The sequence below is a fragment of the Protopterus annectens genome, chromosome 2.part1 (genome assembly GCF_019279795.1).
Source record: "Protopterus annectens isolate FY-2018-M chromosome 2.part1, PAN1.0, whole genome shotgun sequence".
NCBI lineage: Eukaryota > Metazoa > Chordata > Ceratodontiformes > Protopteridae > Protopterus > Protopterus annectens.
Window position 1 is genome coordinate 1476523309 of NC_056729.1, and position 26474 is coordinate 1476549782.

Here is a 26474-nt window from a genome sequence, read left to right on the forward strand (position 1 = left end):
CCCAGGGTCAGTTGATGGACTCCTTTGTGCAAGGGGAATACTGTTGTTCTTCTCCACTCTGCTGAAATAAAGCCAGTGTTCAGGCTAAGATTAAAGAGTGCCAAGTGATTTTGCTAGATCTTGTTTTAGATTGTTTACTAACCAGCCTAGGATGTCATTTGGTCCCATACAGGCCATGCTTTTCGCCTTGGAGAGTGTGGATAAGGCCTGCTCTTTGGAGATAGTGGGTAGAGGACTGGTGTCAGGTATGCTTTGGGGTATGACTGGCGGGGATAGGGGGGTGAAGTTTGCATCAAGTCTGTCAGCTAACAGGTTGGCACTTTCCTCAGGTTCAGTATGACAGGAACTGTCCATTATAAGTTCTGCTCATAGTCAGGTATGGGTCTATATCACATAGTCAAAGTCTTATAACTTTGGACATGTAATGTTCGAACCATTATGTTCGATACAAAACTTCGACTATGGATAATAATTAAAAAAAAAAAAAAAAAACGGAAAACAAAATAAACTGTTTTAAGCAGGGGGCAAGGCCCCCCCTGCACCCCCCACACCCCTCGCTACTTAAATATAACAACTCCAAGATCACACCCCATTGAACAAAATGGAAACCTCCTCTTATGGAGATTTCCATGCAAATGCTCAAACGTTTACAAATTCGAACTTATGGTCAAGACCATATGAGGTTCAAACTTGTAAAAGTTTGACAATGTGATAGGAACCCATCGAGCATTCCCTTTTAGATTTTGGATGTAGCTAAAGAATGCCTTATGATTATCATTAGCTAGGGATGCTTATTTAGCTTCATAACTAGTTTTTGAGGAATGTACAAGATATCTGATTTGCTTGTTCAAGCTGTGGAGTGTATTCCTCTTCTGCTGAGTAAAAAAAGAATGCCTTATGATTATCCTTAGCTAGGGATGCTTATTTAGCTTCATAACTAGTTTTTGAGGAATTTACAAGATATCTGATTTGCTTGTTCAAGCTGTGGAGGGTATTCCTCTTCTGCTGAGTAAATTCCCATCAGTTTCTACCTTTTGTTATATAACCTACTTATATATGAGGTCCACTGGGTTGGCCTGTTTTTTCTGGAGGTACTTGTTTTGATCTGATCAGGTACAGCAGAGTCTATACAGTTGTTTATGTGGTTATACAGGGCATTTGTTTATTCCACTGCATAGGAGTCTTTGTTAACTGTATTAGAAGGGGGTTCGAAACGTTTTATACCATTGCCTAGTAGGCTGTAGTTTATTTTGGAGAAATTGTTCACGTTTTTTGCTCCTGTAGGTGTGTCAGGTCTGATCGTTATGTTGAACAAGACAGATTTATGGTCTGATCTCACAAGGGAGGGCAACACACATGGGATAGTACAGTGACCCCGCCCCCCCATGTTGGTGAGTACTAAGTCTAGGACATTTGATCCCCTTGTGGGAGTGTAGAGTAGCCGTTCCAGGGCATTTGTATTGAAAAAGTCCAAAAACATCAGGGGAAAGCATGTTTGTGCTCATGTATGCAGCCCAGCTGATGGAAACATAGTTGAAATCTCCTATGACCAAAATGATTGGCTGTATGGTGAGTGACTTTAGTGAGTCCAGGTAGGTGGTGCTTCTCTTGCTTCATGGTGGGGGACCTGTCGCTAGCAATGATGTGGTAGGATGTTTTAGCTATAGTTAGCTGGACCTGAAGTAGCGCAAGAAAGAGATATACTGTTTAACCAGTTTCGAGGTGTATTTGGCTATAATGAAGATGGACATGTCTCCACCTTTGGTTCTTTCACACTTATTTTAGGGTCTAAACGTGTGAAAGGCATTGCAGCCTTGCACAGCTAAGGTGCTATCTGCAACCTTGACCATGTCTCAGTGACTGCAAGACATCAGCATCTTCCACAGTGAGGAGTGCTTCCAGAAAGTGCAGTTTCCTGTTTAGGCTCCTAACATTGAGCAGTATATCCTTAAGTTTGTCTTTAGTGGATTTTTTACATCGGAAATGTTGTTGTTTTGACATTGCCTAAAAAAGGCACTATGGGGGGGGGGGGCAAGCACCTTTACCAGTATCCAAAAGCTTACAGGAGACGGGGAGGACCATCTCTGGCAAAGCAGCATGGTATGTCAACCATGTTATCAAAAGCAGACAGATACTGGATTCCCATAGACTGACACCAAAAAGCCAAGACAATTGTTGAACTCCATCAGTTTTTGTCTATATTCTAGCATCATCCTGGGAGAAGGTAGAATGTTACTTAGGGCTAGGGACATACCTGCCTGGGTCACATAATCCAAGAGCTTGGTCATGCTTCTCTTCATGTAGTCCATTGTTGTCGAGTGACTCGAGCGCATGCATAATTTGATAGATCCTGGCAGCTGACCATGACATTCTCCTTGTCCAGACTGGTGAGGGGGACATCTGTATGCCTCACTATGGAATCACCTAAGACCAGGGCATTTGCTTTTGAGGCATTTTGTCTTATGGGCTTATTTGCTGAAACACTGGTTTGTGTGTTATGTGTTGTGGATTCTATTTGCTTTGCAGTGTGTGCAAGTGGTTTCGCTTGGAAGGTCTCTAATCTTTTATTAGGCTTCTATTGAGTACCTCCACGTATGTGGGTTTATGTGTTGTGACCTTGTTGTGTATGAGAGCTGATGTGTGTTTGCTGACAACTTGTTTGATGTCCAGTTTGGTGTTACGTTAGAGAACTGATTCCAAATTCTTAGTGTAATTACATCTCTCGCATATTGTGTTTGATAGTTTTAGCAGTAAATGGTCAGCAGGATACATAAGGCAATTACTACATTGTCTCAGGATGCCCATGTTAATCAGGCCGGATGGAGAAATGGTTGGAAACTGACCATCCATTATGACAAGTTTTTACTGTAACTACTACTGGGGAGTGGGCTAGTTTGACCAGATTTTGCTGTAGGGTTAACAAAGGGGATTATTCTAATGAAGGCTAGGGGTGAAAACTATGGCAACTCTTCTCAGTGCGCAACCGAGTTTCCTGAAATTCAGCAGGGAAGCTTGGGAGGGTTCACTAACAGACGTCTAGGAGAAAACTGTCTTTCAAGTGCTTGCATCTATACAGGGCAGCACTGAATCCTGCTGCATGGTGCGCAGCTACACTCAAACACAAGGCTTAAATACAGGCAACATTAAACACTTTTAAGCTAAACTACCAATGGGAAAGCACAAAATGAGCTTTCTTCCAGGAATCTCCAACTCAGATGAGGCTCAGACTACACACTTCTGCCACAAGGGTGCAGGCAGGGTCTTACTAATGTAAGATGGATGGAAGTGTAACAATACCTAGATTCAGCAGACCTGAATCTAGTCTAGTCTATATACTAGTTATTTAAAGCAACAGAACATATTTTAAGTGGAGAAAAATACAGTAAAAAAACAGCAAAATTATAAAATACAGTCAGTAAAGTGCAAAGGAAACTCACAAGATACTTATGTTTTCGATTCTAGCAGTGAATGATTTGGATTTCATCAGGAGCTCTTCAGACCTCTGTCAAAAGTCATCAAACATTTGAATAGCCCCGGTTAAAAGAGAGCAAACCCATGCAAATGTGAGGCTTAAATACAGGTGAAATTAAAAACTTTTAGCTAAAGTAGCAATGGGAAAGCACACAATGAGCTTTCCTCCAGTAATCTCCAATTCAGATGAAGCTCAGACTACACACTTCTCCCACAAGGGTGCAGGCAGGGCCTTCCTAATGTAGATGGCTGGAATAGTGCTCAAGTGTATCAATATAGTCTAGATTCAGCAGATCTGAATCTAGTCTATACTATGTACTAGCTACTTAAGGCAATAAAACAGCTTTTCTAAGTGCAGTAAAATACAGTAAAATCAGCAAAATGACAAAATACAGTCAGCACAGTGCAAAGAAAAAGTCAAAAAGTACTTATTTTTTCAATTTTAGCAGTGGCTGCCTTGAATTTCAGCAGAATCTCTCTACACCTATGTCAAACGACACCAAACACTGAGCAGCTCGTGTTAGATGACCTGCACTTGTTCTGCCCTCTGCACAAACTGTAAGCTCTTCGAGCAGCTGTGAACAGTGGGAAACTAAAGAGAGCATTTCCTATAGAGAATTATAAACTGGAGAAGTTTGTTTATATATAAGGCATGGGGAATCCTGAGAAATGTTCAACAAAAAAACAGAAAAACTTTGCAAAACTTAGAAATATTTTGGTAGACCCAGGAGTACTTTGGTAAACTCTGAACAGTTTTGGTAGTACCAGAAGATGTAAGGAAATATTAGAATACTGTTAAAACAACCTAAGAGTAGTTCAGTAGCAAATAGATGGTGTTACCTTAACAAGTGCAGGCTTAAAAACAGTGATAAATTCAACCAAATCAGTTAGGGAAAGTGCAAGAAAAAATAAATAAATAAATACTTATATCAGCTTTGTAGTTCCAGATGGTTTTACAATTAATCCAAGTTTTTTGCCCAAGCCAGGCACAGGGACTTTCTGAATAAAGAAGCACAGTCTCACTAAAATGTAATTCTTTTATACCAGCAGGTTGTAAGACTTTTACACAGATAATCCCTCAGGCCAATCAGATAAAAACACAATAAATGTATACTTGGATTATATGATGAATAAAAATGTATGCTTGTAAAGATGAACTTGTTAATATGGTTCAATTACTTTTATGTCAATGCATGTCTGCCTGTGTCACAATGATAATACAATAGAGCTCTTTAAAAAAAGAACATAAAAGATTCACATACAAATTATTTTATTCTTTCTTTTTTTATATTATTTTTTTCTGCCCCATGCCTCCTGAGATCCTTGTCAATTTATCAAACACAATTATGTACTTTCAATACATCAACGTATAGCACACTCCCCTTTGGTGCTGAAAAATCAGAAGGCTGTGCTTCTGTTAATCCACCTGGCAAATGGATTATTTTTCCCATAGTGACACTGCAGTGCAGCAGTGGGGGGAAGTGTTAAACTCCTGCATATGCGACCCTTCAGATGAGATGGTAAACTAAGATCTCACCTGCCTGAGTTGGTGGTAATTCATGTGGATGTAAGAGAACCCCTGCCATTTATCAAATGGGTAAAAGTTCCCTGGTGCCTTGGCTAAATTTCCCTTAGTCAGTATGAACATCAACTCAAGCTTCCCCAGAAGACAGGACACTGGCCTAGTGTGACTAACAATGCCAGTGAAGAATAAATTTGAATTATATTGACTGCTGTATGGTAAAAAACTAATGGCCCCAAAAAAACAACTTTTGGTAACAAAAAAAAGCTTTTTTGCAGGGCAAGTTCCCTTTTCACCCTTCATGTGAGGGAGAACCCCCAGCTTATATATACTGACTCTAAGTTCACACATCCATGGGTAAAAGTACAGTCTCAAATATAATTTTAAGCCATTTTTGCCCATTACTATTCACCTGAACAGTTTTCGGAAATAATGTGTTCAGCTGATTGACAGGTTTCTGCCTGCTGACCACCAGATCACCATCATGACTATGACCATTCTTTCCCAATCAGTAGAGTAAGACAAGATGTAGCAAAGCCATCACATTGACAGCCATGAGGGATGTGCACTCAGACAAAAAAGTCCTGCTGCGCTCTCACCTATGAGTGTGCACATTACCATGTATGGTCACTGAAGAGCCAAGCACATGTTCCTGGGCTATATGCTGCGTGCTTTGCTTCTCTTTCTCTCCAGTAGATAACGGTTTTGTATGGGGCCAAACTGCCTCCCTTCTCACAGACTGGGTATGTCAGCACTGGCTGCTCACTTCCACCTTCCCTAATTGCCTACTTCCGCATCCGAGTCATTACTCAGTACTGGGTTATCTGGATCACAGTCTGGACTTTAGCCTTCTGAGCCACAGAATTAATGTACATTGTTGTATTTATAAATACTGTCACAATATGGTAATAATATTAACAGCCATTCCAAGCCTCATAACCGTACTTGCTGATTTGTTAAATGATGTGACCACTGATATTATGCTTGTATATACGCAGCCTTGTAGATTCATTGCTTTTCTATCAGTATGTAGATGAAAACTACTGAAATTCTCAAATAATTTTAGATGCTTTTATAAAAAGAATTGCTGAACAAATTGGATTCTTAATTTAATATGCCCGTATTAACAACTACAACTGATATTCTTTATATTATGTTGGGCAGTAAGCAAGTTGAACACATTTAATTGTGTTTAACACACAAAGAGCTAAAGAATAAGGTTTATGTCATTGCTATGCTTGCTGTATCTAAAAAGAGTTAAAAAGCAACATGTCTTTCGAGCTATAAAATAACAGTCTGAAAACAGACAAAACAACACTGACAACCAATAGTAGCCCACACATAGTAATTATAAAAAGAATATGACTGTTAGACAGCTAGTCAAGAGTAAATTACACAACTGAAAAAACTTCAAATTAGGAATAAAAAAATAAATAAAAAAAAATAAATATAAAATAAAATATAAGAAATTATAATAAAAGAATAAATTACACATTTTTAAATAATAAAAAGCATTTTTGAAGCTGGCTTCACTCCCTTCATTCATCTGTTATGGATGGCTTTGCCTCTACTCCCCTACTAACTAAATATGCTAACTATGAGGCTGTACTCTTTCTCTCTCTCTCGGCGATAAAGGGAATACTTGATTTTACAAATAAACAAGTATTCCCTGTGCCTCTGAGGTAGTATAACCTTGGTGTTAATACATTTAGTTTAGAGATGCTGGGCTGAAACCGTATGTCAGGTGTGTTCAGCCCTCTACAATAATGCTTATATTTGGATTTTATTTAAAATATGAGTATTGCTCATTTTCCCCTGTTTAACGGCATAATTCATGAGTTTTTACTGCGGGCATTCATTTCAGTATCGAGTTCAACTTCAGGTGATAAATTTCTGAATCTGAAGCCTCAGGCAGTAGGTAATGAAGTAGTCCAAACAAAGATAAACTATGGCAAACACCATCACTACCATTACTGGCAAGTCTGCCGACTCTACAAAGATTCTTCCCAAGGGCAGTGTTCTAAGATGGAAACCAGAAAAGACCACAGCAGCTAACAGCTGGTCTTTCACTTTCAACTTATCATCGATAATTGCCTCTACATTATGCACCCTCAACATAAATTCCAATTTCTCACCTGCATTAGGGGACAACACTGTTGAACACAAATACAAAAAAAGTGGTAAGAATGGTCATGGCAACAGTTTTGAAGATGCTGCAGTTCAAATGATTACAAGTCACACAGCCATCAATGTGTTCCAAATCAGCTGTTAACCTATTTCTAACAGAAATATACTCCTCTGAGAATTAGACATACAGATGTGTGCCATCAACATAGCAATTATAGTGTGACCTCTCCCAAATAGAATCTCACAGAAGTATATACCCAGAGAACAAGGAACTCAAAATGGATCCCTGTGGTATACCACAACTAAGAGAGTAGGACAAAGAAAATCTATTCCCTGAAACTTTTCTTTCTACTCATTCAGGTAGGTAGGAAGCAAATACCTCTGCTCCTATAGTGTCACACTAATGCTGAAATCAGTTCAGTAACTTACATAGTAGCTAACCTTGCAAAATGCAGAGAATAGATATAACAGGGTCAGGGTTGAGTTTAAGTGTTGATCCTTGTCACAAGGCTATCATTAAAGACATTTATAATGATCATCTCTACCATTTCCCTACACATGACTAAGGATTAAATGATTGGGTTCTGTTTGAACACAACTGGTCATAATCATATTTTCCTGTAGATTGAAGTCTGCCCTCCTAAGAACAACAGGATCACTGTCAGTGTAAGATCACTGTGCACTTTATGGAGTTATTATTATTTATTTTATTTCTCTCTGTTGACTGGGAAAAGTCTGACTGGATAAAACCCATTTTTAGCAGTGGCCCTGGGAGAAAAGCTTCACATTTGACAAACACATGATGTACATTTATAATTGCAAGGTAAAAGTAACTATACATGAGCTTATTTACATGACTTTTAAATATTTTAAATACTTCTTACATGAACATACCATTTTAACACAAGAAACAAGAGAGACGACATAAACTGGCTAACTATAGATTTATAGGAGAGTACTAGGCTAACAGCTTAAGGGCCCTTACAAGCCTAGCCAATATAACCCAATTTTACCCAATGTGGCCCCTAGGAACAAGAGGATGGCATGGATTTCTGCCTGTGCATTGAGCATCTTACAGATTGCCCCTGTCCATAAGGGATATAGGCATTACCCCAGGTGTAAATTTGCGATTCTTCATCCATTGATCCAAACTGCGTTTGAAGAGGGTCAGGGAAGGGCTCTGCTTAATGTGAAGAGGAAGCCTGTTCCAAAGAAGGGCCAATCTGTGAGACACATATTTGTCTCTCCACCATGTTTTGTTTGAGTTATTGATCAGTTTATATCCCTAGATTGGGTGACCCTCATGCTGCCTGACTTGCCGATGTATAGCAGCTCCATCAGGGCTGGAATTTGTGAGTGCCTTGTAGGTCGGGCATAGGTCGCCCCTTAACAGATGGTAGGAGACAGAGTAAAGGGATAGGGCTTTTAGGCTATCCACATAGTTCAAGTGAGGAACCTCTAAGGTTGCTCCAGCTGCTGTACTTGCCTAATCAAGTACATGCCAAATGGTGCACTATACTCTATTATTGGTCTAATGAGGGCTGAGTACAGCAGAACTGTAATTTCTTTAGATCAGGATGCCATACCGTTACTTATAAGTTGTGTCATATAAAATAATTATTTTATTGAATACAGAAATAAAATACAATAACAATTAATTAATGTATTTATAGCATTATGGCTACAGGGAAAAGATCAAACTGGGGTGGATTTGAGTTTAGTAATAATATACAGACAGGTAAGTAGAATATTACTTAAAAATAATATGAGAGATATGGAAGGAGAAGTTATGGAAATGAGCAGGAAGATAAATGGACAGAGTAAGAACTGTAATTAGTAGTGGGGTGTGAGAGAAAGAGAAAACGTAAGAGTTTAGGAAATAACTGCAGTATGAGGAGGAGCGATAAGGTACAAAAATATTAGGAAGCAAAGTGACTGTAAGAGTTGGAGAAAAGTTGCCTGAGTAAAGCTAGCCAGGTCAGCAGGAAGAACCGAGCCATCTTTGGCATAGGTGCTGTTGAAGCAAAGTTTTGAAACTATTTGAGTTTTCAATCTGTTTTAATTGTGTGGGGATTTCATTCCAGAGTTTTGACACATAATGAAAGCAGAGGAAAGTCTCCAGCAGTGTTGAATATCTTACTGACACATAGTAAAGGTTTACTACTAAAGCGAAGGTCTCTAGTGGCTGAATAGTACAGTACAGTATTTTGAAATGCTGTGCATTTATTTATTTTTTATTTTACATTTGTTAACCAGGGGTGTCTGACTGAGCCGAAAAGGCCCTTTTTCAGCAGAGGCCCGGAGAGTCTGGAGAGTACAGTAGGTTGTGGGCAATGATTAATTGTGAGTTTATCAACTGGTTTGGGAGCTCAACTCAGTTTAATTGTTTATTGCAAGGCAGTGGCGTGTTTTATAAGGTTGGTTGGTTGGTTGTTTCCAAATTTAGATATTTTGTAGTAGGGTAGTTTAGTTTTATACACAGTGGTGATATTTGTAAGAATATGGGAAGCATATAATAGAGAATGAAGGAGGTATGTTGTTGCTAAGGTAATCCTTCCTTGATCTGTTAGGTAGTGTTTGGCACTATAGAGGGAGTCGAGTTTCTGGTGAGTTTTCTTGATGGAATGAAGTACGTGGTGATCATATTTGAGGTTATCATCCATTATGACTCAGACTAGTTAAGTCTGGCTTATCACAGAATCATAGGCGGTTACTAAGTTAAATGACCCCAGGGCCCTTACAAGCCTAGCCAAGTTCAACTCGTGTTCCCAAGGGTATCTGGTTCAAGCAGACATTAAATCATCACCTACTGCCCCTGTCCAAGAGGGACAGATGTGGAACCCCAGGCTGAATTTCCAGTTACCCATTCAATCGTCCAAATTATGCCTAAATGAGGCCAACAAGAGGCTTTGTTTAACATGAATAGGAAGCTTATTCCAAAGGTGGGGCAACCTCTGTAAGACAAATCTGGCTCTTGAGCTAGTTCTGTTGATGTCACATACCAGGTTAAGGTCTTTTGAGTGAGTGACCCATGTGCCATTTGACTTGAGGATGTGCTCCAGTACCACTGAAGTTGGGTCAGATATTGCTCTATATGCAAGGTATATGTCGCCTCTGAGCAGTCTATATAACACAGAGTAAAGTGACAATTTATTTATTTATTTATTTTACATTTGTTGACTGGGACAGTCCAACTGGATTACAAGTTCATTTTCAGTGGAGGCCTGGGGAGAAAAGCTCCTATAGAACACTTTTTTTTACAAAACATAGTTTTAAGGACAGACTTTTGACAGACAATTTCCATAGAAGAGACTTTGACATACACATTAACTAACAGATAGGATACATTCGTTCTCTAAAATATAATATTCAATTTTAGAAGAAATTTCTAAGTTTAGGATTCCTGTGCTTTACTATCAGAGTAAAAGCTGAGAGACATAGAATAAGGCTCCGAGAGAGCAGATGATGCTTGCTATAGTTGAGAAGGATAACAAATTGATTTACTATATGTCTTCGCCTGGTTTTAGTTGAGAAGGATAACAAATTGATTTACAATATGTCTTCCCCTGGTTTTAGTTGCTTATTTAAAGTACAACATTGCTGGGGTAGTTTTTAACTCCTGGAGAGATGGGATGAGCAGCAGATTAACAGTCCAAAGTGGGTACAGTACTATGATTGGTTTGCTTAGCAGAGTTACTTAAGTTAGGTGAAGTGTTCTAATGAGACATTAGCCAGGAGGAATACAGGAGCACAGTTGATTATTCAAAAAGTGAGTTTTTTTAACAAGTTTCTTGAACTGTGATGGGGATTTGTTGTCAGTTATGTGGACAGGAAGGGAGTTCCAGGTTTTTGCTATACAGTGGCTGTAGACAGACTTACCAACTTTATTGTTATATTTGGTTACTCTGAGGAGGCTTTGTGTGCTAGACCTTAAGGGCCTGGTGGTTGTATAGGGTTGCAAAAGATTTTGTATGGCTGGGGTGTTTTCAGAGTTATGTATTATTTTGTGGGCTAGTGATAGTTGATTGAGTTTAAGTAGTAGTGGTAGTTCTAGCCAATTGAGTTTTTTTAGACATTCACAGTGATGTGTTCTGATGGGAGAGGTTGTAGCGAATTTGGCTATCTTATTATAACAACTATCAAGTTTGTTTAGGTCAGATTTGCGGAGATTTGTAAGCACAGGGGATGCATAAAGTAAGGTGGATAGTAGGTGAGTCCTCGCTATTGTAGTTTTGGAGTGGTCAGTGAGGAATTTTTTTATTGCGATACAGTAGGCCAAGTTTTTATGTACTTTTTTATGGTTATAGACATATGTAGGTCAAATGTAAGGTGATTACCTATTTCAACCCCTCAGAGTTTGGTATGATTTGTGGGAGTGATTGTGGTCTTGTTAAAGGAGGAGATGAAGAAAGAATCTGTGGGAGCTAAAGAGTACTAGCTTTGTTTTACTTGGGTTCAGAATGAGCCTTTGGTTTGTAATCCAAGTTTCTGCTAGGAAAAAACATTCTTGTGTTAGGGAGTGAAGGATGTCAATTGATTTTGCTGTACATATTATGGTGGTATCATCTGCGTATTGCACTATTGAGGCTTTAAGGATACTGTTTGGGAGCTGATTAGTGAATAGGGTAAAAAGAAGTGGCCCCAGGATGGAGCCTTGGAGTACTCCTAGGGAGACTGGTAGGGAGGGGGAGAGTTGGATTTGCCACAACAGCTTGTTTCCTTCCCTCTAGGTAGTTTTTAAACCAGGAGATGGCAGGGGTGGTAAGGTTTAGAGTTGCTAGTGAAAGAAGGAGTTTATTGTGGTTAACCATATCAAATGCTTTGGACAAGTCAAGGAAGGTGGCAGATATAAGGAGTCCGTTGTTTCTGTCAGTATTGACAATGTTGGTGAATTCTGTTAGTGCAGTGGTGGTGCTATGGAAGGGTCTAAAGCCATGTTGTTGTGTTGCTATTAGATTATTTTCTAGGAGATATTTCATTAGTTGCTTGTGAAGTACCCTCTCTAAAATTTCAGATATAGGGGGTAGTATGGCTATAGAGCGGTAGTTACGGAGTTCCAGTGAGGTTCCCCCTTTATGTAGAGGGATGATATGTGATATTTCCATAGCTTGGGTACTATACACTCGGAGATGGATCTGTTAATCAGGATGGAGACAAGATATGATATGGCTTCTGCAGCCAGGTGGAGGTATTCAGCGGGTAATTTATCTGCGGCTAGAGATGTTGGTTTGAGCTTGTGGAGTAGTTTTTCAATGGATTTGGTGATTCTGGGTAGAAGCTGAACTTGGGGCAATTGTTAGTTGGAGTGGGGGGTGAATTTGCAGGGGTGGGGATGTTGTCATAGGGTTGGTTGTTTGCAACAGTCTAGATGGTTTCTGTAAAGTATTTATTAAACTGAGTGGGTATATGCCTTCTTGGTTATCTATTTTTGGGGTTGGGGTAGTTGTTTCTCCAGGTTGTAGAATAGAGTTAATTGCTGCCCACAATTTTTGTGGGTTGTTCCTGTGCTTATCCTGTAACTTTTGGTAGCAAAATGTTTTGTCTGTTTTGGTGAGTTTTTTGGCTTTGTTACGTAGTTCAACGTATATTTGTTTGTTCAACTGGGATTTACTGTTGAGGTAGTTCGTTCAGGCATTGTTTCTTTTTTGAGGAGGGATTTTGTGTCTGGGGTTAACCAGGGGACATATTTAATTTTAATTCTTGTTGTTCTGGAGACCACGTGATGGTTAAGGGTGTTTAAGAAGGTAGTATTGAAATATAGTACAGCTTCATCAAGGGATAGTTTTTTTAGGGGGTCCAGTTGCACATTTTTAGGTCATTTATAAAGTTGGAGTGGTTAAAGTGTTTTTTGTTTCTAATTAGACATGTAGATATTTGGGTCAGTTGTCGTGATTTTGATCCAAGTAAGAATGTGGCTTGGCAGTCACTCAGGGTGTCTGGTAGATACCCTGCTAGGGATATCAGTGATGGGTGGGATACAAGTATCCAATCTAGAATGGACCGGTGTTTGGTTCTCTCATCTGTTCTTGTGGGGGAAGTGATGAGTTGGGTTAGGGCATGTAGGTTAATATGGGAGAGTGGGTTATGATTAACAGTTTTGCCAGTCAGTATTAAGGTCTCCTAATATTATGCTTTCCTGGGGGAGGGAGTTAGATATCCATTCTAGGAGTTTTTCTGTAATGGGGATATTGTTGCATGGAGGGATGTAGCATCCTATGATGTTGATGTGTTTCCTATCATTAAGTTTTAGTTTTGTTCGAGGTCTGGGGTTGTTATGTCTACTTTCTCAAGGATGAGGTGAGATTTATACACTATAGCAACCCCCCCCCCTTTTTTTTTTACCTATTCTATCACTATGAATTATATTGTAACCTGGTGGAGTGATTTCATTGTTGTGGTTGCCTGGTTTAAGCCAAGTCTCTGTTAGTATGCCTATCTCAGGTTGATAAAAGGAGAGTAGTGCATGAAGGTCGTGGACTTTTAGTATACTTCTGACATTTAAATTTAAAATGAGGAGCGTGGATTTGTCTTGGTGGAGTAGGGTATCATTTAGGTTGAGGGTTGGGGCTCCTAGATTTTGTAGGCCTGGGTTTGGGTGTATATCACTGCAGCTAATGAGTTGGGTTCTGAGGTAAAAATAGAGTTTGATTAGTTTGTTTAGGGTCTTAAAGTTCTTTATAGTTGTTTGGGACTGGTAGCGTGATGGCGGTAATCTGTGTGCATAGTGGTGAACAAAGAAGGCTTGGTAGTGATATGGGACTAGTTGAATGTGTTGTAATAATGTTAGTGGAAGTAGTTTTTCTTGGGATTTGAATAAAATTAAATTGCTTTTGGTGGATACACCTAGGAGCAATAGTAAGAGGTGTATGTATGTGGGTTTGAGTAGTTTGGGCATGGTTTGGTTGGGTTTGGTCATGAGTGAGAGATCTGCTTGGGATGGGGTGGGTGTGGTGGTTGATGAGAGGTGTTGTTTGTGATTGTAAGGTAGTTAGATGGAAGACTGTGCTTTACAGGATGTGGAATAGTGGAAGAGAAGGAAATGGGTATAGGGGTGGGGCAGATTCAGTGATTGGTGGTTAGCATGAGAGGAGTGGCTAAGTTTAGTTGAAATGTAGCACTAGTGGGGGTGGGTGGGAATACGGGGCAGGTAGAGGAGCGGAGTGAGCCCGAGCACAGCAAGGGCGAGCGCAGCGGGGCTGGGGCCAACACTAACTCCAATTATATCCCTGGGTTTACTTATTTCTTTTCTTTGAACACCAACTGTATCTTTTCACTTGTTTCTGTTTACACCAAATGTATCTGTTTGTCTGTATTGTACTAGTTTAATTTCACTCCAAATGTATCTTTTTGGTTGTATTTTGCTGGTTTAGTTTTACACCAAATTTATGGGCTATTTTTAAGCAATATATTGCCCCCTTGCAGAGATTAATTAAGAGCTACAGGGTATATTTTATGGGCTATGTGCAGGGGAGCCAGATGAAATTACTGTGTGCAGGGTAGATTTGTAGGTTAAAGAGGTAAGATCCTTGGGGAAAATCTAGCAAGGTTACACAATATGGAGGGTGCCTAGACGTGCCTTTAGACCCAGTGCAGCATGAAACAGTACAGAGGTAGAGTGTTAAGGTACTAGGACATGTTATGCTATTAACCTTATTCAAATTGCTGGTTGGACTTCAAAGACTTGTAGCAGGTAAAGTTTTTCAGGGTAGCGTCCTTTCAGTCTGGAGAGTCTTATACTGGGTTAGTTTGAGGGGGACTACATGGGAGTTCATAACACCAAGGACTGCAGCTGCTTAGAGAAATGATTTCAGTCTGTCCGCATAAGACAGATCTTGAAGACCCTGAATTTTCTTTGTAATGAACCTTTGTGGTCTTTCCAATTGCTGCACTTGTTTGGAAAGGAACTTACGAAAGAGAGCACTGTACTCTATTATTGGCCTGATGAGAGAAGAGTACAGGGCGGTGGGGTGGGGGGTTATAACTTCTTTTTTTTCTGGAGGCAATGCCCTTACTTATCAGATGAGCAATATAAAATGCCCTTCTTATCACTGTGGAGACATGGTGATCAATGTTAAGGTTGCTGTAGACCTGTGTGGCCAGATGTCTCACCACTTAATGTGTGCTTTGGGTATTGCTACTGATGTAGTAGTTTGCAGGAACATCACCCTTTCCAAAGGGGGATGATAATGCATTTTTTGCATTAAGTGTTGTAAGACCATGACTTTGGCACCAGTCTTTAGTCTGCTTAAGACCTTCCTGAAGGATGCTGACATTGCTAGGGGTTTCAATGATCACTCAAAGTTTGCAGTCATTAGCAAACTTTATCAGTCATGGTACTTTAGTTTTTAGCATGTACTTCACAGAAGTAGATTCCAAACAGCAGGGATCCCAAGATCGATCCCTGTGGAGCACCACTGGTTATGGGTGTGATGGAGGAGGTGGAGTCCTCTATTTTGACCGTATGAGTTCTTTCAGTGAGCTAGTTAGCTACCCACATGACAATATCTGGGTTGATACCCAGCTGGGTGAGTTTATCAATGATGCCTGAGTGGGGAATTGAGTCAAAGACCTTGGCTAAGTGCAGGTAGGCCATATGCACAGATCTGCATCTCGAAGAAGTCCACCAAGTTTAACAGGCATGATCTCCCCTTGACAAAGCTAAACTGGGTGGAATTGAGGATTTGGAGATTTCCTATATCTTTGTTAATAAAGTCCATTTATTGCAGACAAGGCTGGTTGGGCTACTGGGTCTACAGTTCCAGGGGTCCATGGATGCACCTCCTTTGTGCAAAGGGATGACAGTAGCTGTTTTCCATTTGACTGGGACAAAACCAGTGCTTAGGGTTCATGCCCAATGGTGATGCTAATTCCTGTTTTAACCCATGTAGAACACAGTCCGAGATGTTGTCTTCTCCCATAGAAGCTGTATTGTTGGCCTTGGAGAAGGCGTTTAAGACCTGGTCCTCAGAGATACTAGGTGGGGAACAGCTGTTATGGATGCTTTGGGGTATATGTAGCGGGGACAGGGGAGTGATGTTTTCACTGAACCTGTCAGCCAGTAGGTTTGCTATATCCACAGGTTCTGTATATGCACTACCATTAGCTATGAGTTCAGCACAAATATGTGCCTTACCTTTGAGGTTACAGATGCAACTAAAGAATACCTTGTGGTTATCCTTAGTTAGGGAAGCTAATTTGGATTCATAATTGGCTTTGGAGGACTTCACTAGGAATCTTATTTGCTTGTTTAACTTGAGGAGGGAGTTTTTCCAGTTTTGAGACTGTTCCTTCCTACTCTTAGACAGCAATTTCTTTCTCCTATTGTACTGCCTATTAACGGCAGCTGTCCACCATGCAGGTTTGTTTTTCCTTGAAGATCTTGCTTTGGTTCTATAAAGTACAGCAGAGTCAACAGCATAGGTGTTGGTTCCATCAGTGGGGGCTATGAAGCCATTTGTGCTGTCACGTAAGGGGTTGTATTTGGCCTTGGAGAAGCTTTTTTAGTCTAGTTGTTGTTAAGGGGGGGGGGGGCTTCATCTGTTGTAGTTACTTCCAGCCAGACTGATTTGTGGTCAGATCTCACCAGGGATGGCTACACACTGGGGGTGGTGCAGTGGTCCTCCATGTTGTTGAGCACCAGATTCAGGATGTTTGTACCCTTTGCTGGTGTGTCAACCAGCTGGTCCAGGCACTGGAGTTAACGAAGTCCAGGAACCTTTGGGCAAGTGAGTTAGAAAATCAAAAAACAGCCAGCACCATATGGAAGAGACAAAATAAAGTCATACCACAGTCAACAGACCAGTTTCGGCCAAAAGGCCTTTATCAATGCAATATATTGCCTGCAGTCAGCCACTAAATAAATATATATATATATATATATATATATATATATATATATACATTGAGAGAGAGAGTCAACAAATTAAATGCTTAACCAATGATAAAAAAAAATTACAAATGGTCATTCAAACCAGGGGGAAATAATCCACCCAGTCTTGCAATCCATGATTTCTATTAAGAATGTTATGCCAACCAGTCTTAAAGTTTCTATTACCCAAAATTTGATCTATAACAACAAAATGAAACTTGGCAGAAGTATGACTGAGAGTATGTTTGTACAAAGCATTTGTTAAATATTTATTTCTGATGTTGCTCAGATGAAAATCTTTGATGTGTTTTTACTGGTGAATTCCTTAGTTTGATAAATATATTTGCAGAAAGAACAATGGCCATAAGGAAAACACCCCACTACCCTAGCACCACCCAAAGTAACCTGAGACAAACTGGTCGATGATAATTTATGTTTACAATGACTGAAATGACTACCCAGAGTCTTGCCTTTACGAAAAGAAAATGAACATCTATAACCTAACAAGGCACTCAGTCTGTCATCTGCCAATAAAATTTCCCAGTGCTGTTGCACTAAATCCATGAAGTATTGGGTATTCCTACCATAACTTGTTGTAAATCTAATACTTGAATTTCGATCATTAATGACACTTTTTTTTACACATAAGTACATCATTTCTAGGAAGTTTTTGTACCGCCTTACTAGTTTTAACTAACTGTGCTGAAGAGTAACCACGTGAAACGTTTTACAAAATCCTGGTAAAAATGTGCATAATCTCCTTTGTTAGAGCAGATACGTCGAATCCTCATAAACTGAGACCTAGGGATGTTTCTAATAATATGTTTCGGATGACAACTGGAGGCATACAACAGTGTGTTTGAATGGAAAGGTTTTCTAAATGCAGAACTAGCCAGTGTACCATCCTGCTTTCCATATAGATTAACATCCAAGAAAGAGATGGAGTTCATATCAAAATTTACCATGAACCTGATGCCCCATTTGTTTTTATTTAAGTATTGGACAAACTCATGCAAATACTGCATCAGATTTCCACACCATCCAGCAGTCATCCAAAAAATGTCAACAAATATCTAGTTCATCTAGAAATAGATTGTGACTACTATCATAAATAACCATCTGTTCAAGATAACCCATGAACAGGTCAGCATATATGAGTCTAAAGGAAGCACCCATTGCTGTACCCTTAAGTTGTAAATAACACCTGTCATTGAAGTAGAACACATTTTAAGAATATGTTCTGCCAAACATAAAAGGAAAGTGCTAAACCCTGGACTATATAATGCAATTTTAGCTAACCAATATTCCAAGGCAGACAACCCTGCCCAATGAGATATACTGGTGTACAAAAGTCACGTTCAAAGTGCACATTAACCAGCCAGGCTCTAACTGAGTCTCAGATATCATACTGAGAAATCCTGTTGTATCCTGCAACTGTGCCCTAACACCCTTCAACAGGGGTTTAAAAAATGTAGTCAAATAAACTGACAATGTTTCTGTAAGGAAGCCATTCCCAGAGACAATATGTCTCCCTGGAGGTTTATGAGCATCTTTAAGGATCTTCAAAAGAAGATATAGATATTGTGGTAACGGATCTTTCAATTTTAAGTGAAACAAAGTTTTTGCACAAATAATACCTTCACTAACTGCAATTTCCAGAAATTCATCTATCTCCTTCTTAAACCTGGGCATAGGGTCAATGGGTATGCCCATGTAGAATCTGGCATCCTGTAGCTGTCTATCAGCTTCCTCTACATACATCAACCAATCCAACACCACTGTGGTGCCACCCTTATCTGCTTGAATAATAACTATGTTCTTATGTTTACTCAGCCTGTCTAAAGCTTCCTTTTCAGACACCGCCAGGTTATGAGGAAAATAATTTTTGTTTTGGCTGGAACCAAAGTGCAATTCTTTAAAAACACATTTCTGAAATATATCTACATTTTTATTAATTGGTGGGATGAATGTAGATGTATGAATTTTGAAGCCAGCTGTATATGGGAAATTGTCATTAACACTATCATTGAAATGCAGTTTAAGGTCTAATAATCTACAAAATGAATACAACTCCTCTACAAAAACATCCTCAGACACAAAAATCCAGGAATAAAATCCAATCCTTTACTACGTATCTTATACTCCAAATCTGACAACACAACAGATGAAATGTTAAGAACATTGTTATTAGAGCTTACTTGGGTTTCAAAAGTTTCAACACTGCTTCCAAACATCCGTCTGAACTTATGCTTCCTGCCACCCCCTCCTTTTTCAATTAATAAAGGGACTGAATTAATACCCTGTATTAAATTTACTTGCTCAAAAGAGCAAGTTTTTTTATGGGCTGGTGACGTTTGCTGTCTTTGTTTCTGTGTCAGTATATGAGGCCATATACTCACCTGAAGTATCACTAACAGTTTTTTTCAGGATCGACTTCTTTCTTTTCCTCTGTCCTGATTGTGAAAGGTCTTTTTTAATAAACATAACACTTTTGACATAGTCAAAATGTCTACCCTGATTGTAATCTTTAAATCCTACTAAATTTGCAAAGTTTCCTTTCCTTCAACTCCTGCTCAGACTGTAACAAATTTGTACTCAAATTTTTCAAAACATTTTTTGTATACTGGCAAACCCTAATATTGTTTAGTTTTATCACAAATCTCAGCAACTTCGGATATATGAATATCTATCCTACATTCATAAAACGCATGCAATTTTTAACAAATTGCATGGAAGCATTTTGTTGTATTTCAGACAAGGCTGACAGAAGTGTTTCATCAGGTTGGCCTACTAGAGGTTTAATACGAATTCTCAATTCCCTAGGTGAAACGCCCTTCTCCAAATATGCTTTGAAAAGCTTCAGATGCCAAACACAAGACCTCATATTCTTGAAAAGCTGATTAAAAATAGAAATACATGATGCATCAGAAGGGTTTTCACCCAGATTTACCCCCCACATCATGGGTCGCTAACCCCAAAACCTGAACGTCTTCTTTATCGGCTGACAGTCCCTTCAAAATGTTAACGAGGTCCATAATTTGTGTGTGTGTGTGTGTGTGTGTGTAAATTGAAAAATAAATTTCAATAGTATTAAACTAAAGCTAAACAATAAATCTGAAAATCAATAATTCAATGGTACTAATAATCGGGCAAAACGGTCCAAGATGTTAGAAAGCCAACATCATACTTAGAAACCATATAAGCAAAATATATAATGCACCAAAGTTTCAACTTTGGAATATTATAAATGTCTCTAAAGATGTATAGGAAAAATATATGGACAGTAAACCAAGTAAAATTAAATTCCTATAATATCAACCAGCCATAAAAGATGTGTAGGCCAATATCTAGATGTTAAAAGTAAATATAATATAACTAATTATATAACTAATATATAATTAGGGAGGTGTGGGGGCACAGCCCCCCACAATGGGGTGTGGGGGACGTAGCGCCCCGCATAATTTTAATGTATTGACTATTATAAGAAGGTATGTCCATTTGAAATGCATTGATATATATCTTTAGCAAAACTATTGGCATAATATGGGGGGCTACTCCCCCCCCCCCCTTTATTTAATATTCTCACTCCAGGGTTGCACTGCAGTGGGGCAGGGGCTATATTCCATTTCCAACCAAATGAACTTCGACCAAGTGAGCTTTTCAGTCAAGTGAGCTTTCAGTCAAGTGCAACGCCTGGAATAATTTTCGACTAAGTGTAATTCGACAAAATGTATGGAATCCATAATATTTTATATATATATATATATATATATATATATATATATATATATATATATATATATATATGTGTGTGTGTGTGTGTATGTATATACATACACGTTTCACTTAGACATATATTGATCTTAGTCCTTTAATGCTGAAGTAATAATAATCAATTTAAGTGCTTGCTCATGGCTGCACGAGACCAGATCTTATATTTGAAATTATAGCCTGTCAATGTACCCAGAATGATATCGAGCCAAAAAAGAATTTCTGGCCTGTGAAACAAACTCACACGGCTGTAAAAACATTAACCAGTTTCATAATCACAAAGAACCCAACCATTAGGGCTCAAAAAATTATCTCAATGTATGTTACATGACCGAACCATCCATCCATGGTCGTATCTTCAGCTGGAATATCGTACGCAAAAAATAATTACAGTGACTATAGAAATCCGGTTCACTCAAGAAACTTTAATATGTGATCAACAATCCATATAGTGTTCTTAGTCCTTGAATGCTGAAATAATAATCCATGTAAGTTATTGCTCACAGCTGCACTAGACCAAGTCTTTTGTTCAGAATCATAGCCTGTTAATATCCCCAGAACGATGACAAACCAAAAAAGGAGAGAGACTTCTAGCCTATGAAACAAACTCACAAGATTGTAGAAACACTAACCAGTTCCTTAATCACAAAGAACACAAACATTAAGACCCAAAAATATGATCTCAATGTATGTTAAACACCGGACCATCCATCCAAAGGTCATATCTTTAACCGGAATATCATAAGCCAAGAATGATAACTGTAAAAATTCCGGTTCACTCAAGAAGCAATAATATATGGCCAACAATCCAACAAAATATTGTGTAGATAACAAATCTGTGATTCTGCATCAGCAAAAGCAATTGCCAAAAAAACTGCCAAAAAAGTCTAATATAAGTCAAACTTAGCTCACTACTACTGGTTGCAAATGCAAACCAATGCTGCCGAAATAACAGATCACAAGACGGTTATCGCCGCACTTGCAAGAAACAGAAATGATATATTCCAAACTGCTCATTATCAGACACATCCAGATGTTGCTTGTACCATACGAAATGCCCAAATCAACCCTCCACAGGAGAACGTTCGCCTCATACGATATAAACTAAAATACTGGAAAGTTGGTTGGATTCAGGTGAGTTAGAACTCTTATAATTTACCCAGTCAATGGATAGGTAATTAAAGTCACCCACAACCAGGGTGTTTCGTTGTATTTTTATTGATTCAAGTAGATACAAGTAGGCTAAGTTGATGTCCTGATTCATGGAGGGGGTCCTACACCTGGCAATGCCAAGAAGAGGGGTCTAACCCTACAGTCAATTGCACCTGAAGTAATTCAAGGGAATCATGCTGTTTAACCAGTCTAAAGGTGTATTCATCTTTAATGAATACTGAAACACCGCCTCATTTAGTTCTCACACCTTCAGTTTGCGGTTTGAGTTTGCAGAGGGAAATGTAACCTGATATAGCTGGAGCGCTCTCCTCAGCCTTAAAGCAGGTCTCAGTGACTGCAAAAATGTCAGAATCTTCCAAAGTGAGGACTGCTTCCATTGAGTATAGTTTCTGGTTTAGACAACTAGCATTTAGCAGCATAACCTTGAGGTTGTTTTTAGAAGGCATTTTTACATTGTGAATTTTGTTCTTGTGACACTGCCTGAAAGAGGCACTGAGGGGGTGGCTAGAACCTTAGCCAGTAACCAAAATCCCAGGGGTGACAAATGAAGACCATCTCTGGATATGCATCGTGGTCTGTCAGCTGTGTCAGTCATCCCAGTCTGACAGATACTGGATCCCCTTTGAATGACACCAGAAACTAAGCCAATTGTTGAAGTAAAGCATTTGTTTTGTTTGTATAGAGGTACCATTCTAGGCACAAGTAAAATGCTGCTTAAGGCTAGAGACATCCCTGCCTGAGACACATAATGGCAGGGCTGTCATGTCTCTCTTCATATAGTCCAGTGAGGGTACATCTCAAGATGTTCACACCAACAAGGACTATGACAGAGTCATAACAGTGCCTGTTGTTGACAGACTTGAGTGCATGTGTGATGTGATGGATTCTGTCACCTGACAGAGAGTGGACCGTGACATTTTCCTTATCCAACCTGGTGAGAGGGACATCTGTGTGTCTCACAACTGAGTCGTCTATGACTAAAATGTTTGCTATTGTGTTATGCCTTAGGGGCTTGACTGGTGAGACACTAGTATATGATATATTATGTGTACTATGTTCTGCAGTGGATGTATTATACGAATCGTACTTCTGTTTCTGTTCGTGAGGTCTCTGATATTTAGGTAAGCTTTTGGTAAGGATCTCCACATATGTAGGTTTATGTGTTGGTTTGGTAGGTGCAGGAAGTGAGGTGTGCGTGCTGACAGACTGCTTAGGATCAGATGAGCGAGACAGCCTGGATTTTAGGTTCTTGATATAGATACATCTCTTACATAATGAATTTGTGTGGACTAGAAGTTGGTTGTTAGTGTATATGAAGCAATTTCTACATTGCTGCAGGATTCCCATGTCAACCAGGCTGGCCAGAGAAACTGTGGGAAATTATCTGCCCATTACACTAGGTAAGTTGATGTTGGTCAGAAAACAGGCAGTGGACAGGAAGGAACAAGTAATGTAGAGGACAGGAGAAGTGGACAAAAAATATGAATGGCTAGTAGGTAGGATCTGTGATGGTACATCAGTTGCTTCGCTGAATGTATCACCTATCAGTACGGGACAATTGCGAGAACTCACTGATGGAGCATCGGCAGAGTACTAAGAGAAAATTTGCAAGCTGAAGTGCTTCTCTCTATAACCTCCAATGGTGCACACCACTGCTTGGCAGTGCAAACCTGCGCAAACGTGGTGAATGTAACAAAATTATTTAAACAAATTAACGAATAAAAAAACTCAAAACTGAGCCATGTTCCAGCAATCGTCATTCAGATGAGTTCTAAGTGCACACTCCTGCCACTAGGGTGCAGGGAAGCCCTCTCCAACAAAAGATGGCCTGGTTTAGTGCTCAAGATATATAAACAGAACTAGATTCAGCAGGTCTGAATCTAGTCTATGTTACAGCAAACAAAGTAAAAAATTTCAGAAAAAAACAATTCAAATAAGCAGGCACAATAAGCCTTCAACCAGTATATATGACTGATTTTCAAAATCCCAAGATGGAAATCACAAAAGTTCAGAAAGTTCACTGTTTAGTAGGGTAAGTAAACATTTGGCCAACATGCCCTGTACTACACTGTAGTGTGATCCTGGAGTTGGTATATTTAGTTGAGGGGTGGGGGGTATAGTCCTCCACCTAGGTGGGTTTTACTTATGTCGGTCTGAGTTTCATTTACAGTTGGCCACATATTTACTTTATGTCGGTCTGAGTTTCATTTACAGTTGGCCACATATTTACTTGCCCTGGTAAAAACTGACGTTCATGTTTCAGAACTTTCATGATTTTTATCTCAGGATTTTGAGAGTCAGTCATCTCAGAGTTAGGCTTTAGACGTAGACCGATATATATATATATATATATATATATATATATATATATATATACATATATATATATATATATATATATATATATATAAATATATATATATATATATATATATATATATATATATATATATATTATATATATATATATATATATATATATATATATATATATATATATATATATATATATATATATATATATATATATATATATATATATATATATATATATATATATAGAGAGAGAAAGAGAGAGATAGTATATATGTATATATACACACATATCTTTACAAAACCTACAATATTATTTTATCATAAATTCCAAGACATCCTTTGATTACATGCTTCCTAAAACCTTCAGTCATTCTCTGAAGTAGCACTTCTCAAAAAACAATTACAGACTTATCCCCTCATTTGCTGTCTGCACCTCTTTGGCCCAATGCTGCATTCTCTTACTTGCCCCCTTTGACTATTTTCTACTTTTGCATCAAATTCTGCCTCACATACTTCCTTTCTCATTGTATATCTGTAATTCCTTAAGCCACTTGCTGTAGAATGTGTTCCCAAAAAGAGCCACCAAAGAAAACCCTCTTGGACATGGAAAAATATGAAAACTCAACTAAGTGAATTGAGGTAAAGCTTGAACTCTAGAGTTGTGAGAGAGAGATCTTTTTAAGTCAACATGCTGCCAGTGTTAATCAAGCCATTTTAACTGTTTTAAAGAGCAATTGTGCTAACCTAAATATTGTTTTGCTTTCTGTACTGCAATCAAAATAAATAGATGCAGTATCCAGTAGAGTAGTCTTATCAATGAACTGAGTACAAGATGCAACGAATGCAAGCAGCAATGTATACATGTTAACATCTGTGGCAAATTAGTCATGTTAGGTTTACCTCACACTTTCTTTTAATGTTTCAACATTTTCTTCTTTTCCTTAAACTTCTAAATCCAAATGTTTGTTGAGTTCCCATGATTTGTTAGTAATGTATATAAAGTTGTATGATGTGCGAAAAGTTATATGTGAATAATTCTTGATGCAATGCATTTCCTCCTAATCTCACTCACACACAAACCACGTCTTTGTTATTATTTACATCTTCACTTTTCAATGTTATTCTCATGCATCACCAAAATATTTTTATTGCCATACTTCATCAAAATATTTTATATGTGTTCCTTTTATCAACTATATTTAGATTACTAAATTAATTCACAAGTACTGCTGATATACATGTCTCTCAAAATGCTGAATGTATTCCTTAAGTGTTTATCTGTTAGTTACACTGTAGTTTGAAATGTATGCAGACATGGCTGAAAAAGGTCCTGTAGCAGTCCACTCACCCAATTAACAACAAATAAATAAGTTGGTACCAGGATGGTTTCATTCCCATTACTTGCACTGTCTCAGTAAGTCAGTCAAGATAAAAGACTTCTTACTTCCTGTCTTTCAGGCAATTGTGACATTCCGTGAATATTGATTCACAGAGTGAATGTTGAATCACAATGTAGGCACAGTCTACATATGTCAACGAAATAACTGGTTGTGGTGTCTAATTCAATTTATTACACACACTTACTGAGATGACATCAGAGGTCAATCAACAGTTTTAGACATTCAGCTTTGCTGCTCCTTGTCACTTTAAATGTGCGCGCGCACACATATACACACACACACACACACTTACACATAAACAAAATATATATATATATATATATATATATATATATATATATATATATATATATATATATATAAATATTTGGAAAATAGCAATCATATGCCAAAAATGTGTATTCTACCTTGCACATCCTCTACCTCTTCATCATTCCACAGATCTTCGGTGATGTCATGCTGTGCATCTGGTTCTGACAGCAATGGAGATGGTGCTTCCTCAGATGCTGAAGCAAAGTCTTTTCCATCCATACCTGAAAAACCCAAAACAATCAGTTTATTGGCATAATCATGCCAGACAAGGGACTTAAACATGTAGCAACAGTATGTACATATTTTAAAACTCAACATATCCACAAATGTGTTCCTTAAACTCCCACAAAAAAGTTACTTTCTTTGTCTATTTTCCTCCATCCCTCAATACATTGACTGCTCTTCCTTACTCTTTTATATCTTTCTATTCTATCACTTCATTCTCTTTTCCCTTCCTTAATTCCCCCTACATTTTCTGTATGTAAAGGAAAGAACAATGTTAATGACTAATTTG

At 38.6% G+C, this 26474-nt stretch overlaps 1 protein-coding gene across 2 annotated transcripts in view; it reads right to left on the reverse strand.

The window, feature by feature from the left end:
- CFAP74 (cilia and flagella associated protein 74) overlaps positions 1-26177 on the reverse strand; it is a 3161205-nt gene extending 3135028 nt beyond the window's left edge. For both annotated transcript variants that reach the window (XM_044062943.1, XM_044062944.1), the window contains exon 1: positions 26056-26177. The gene's annotated coding sequence lies outside the window, so the exon portion shown is untranslated. The remainder of the gene's footprint in view (positions 1-26055) is intronic.
- Between the last annotated feature and the right edge of the window lie 297 nt (positions 26178-26474).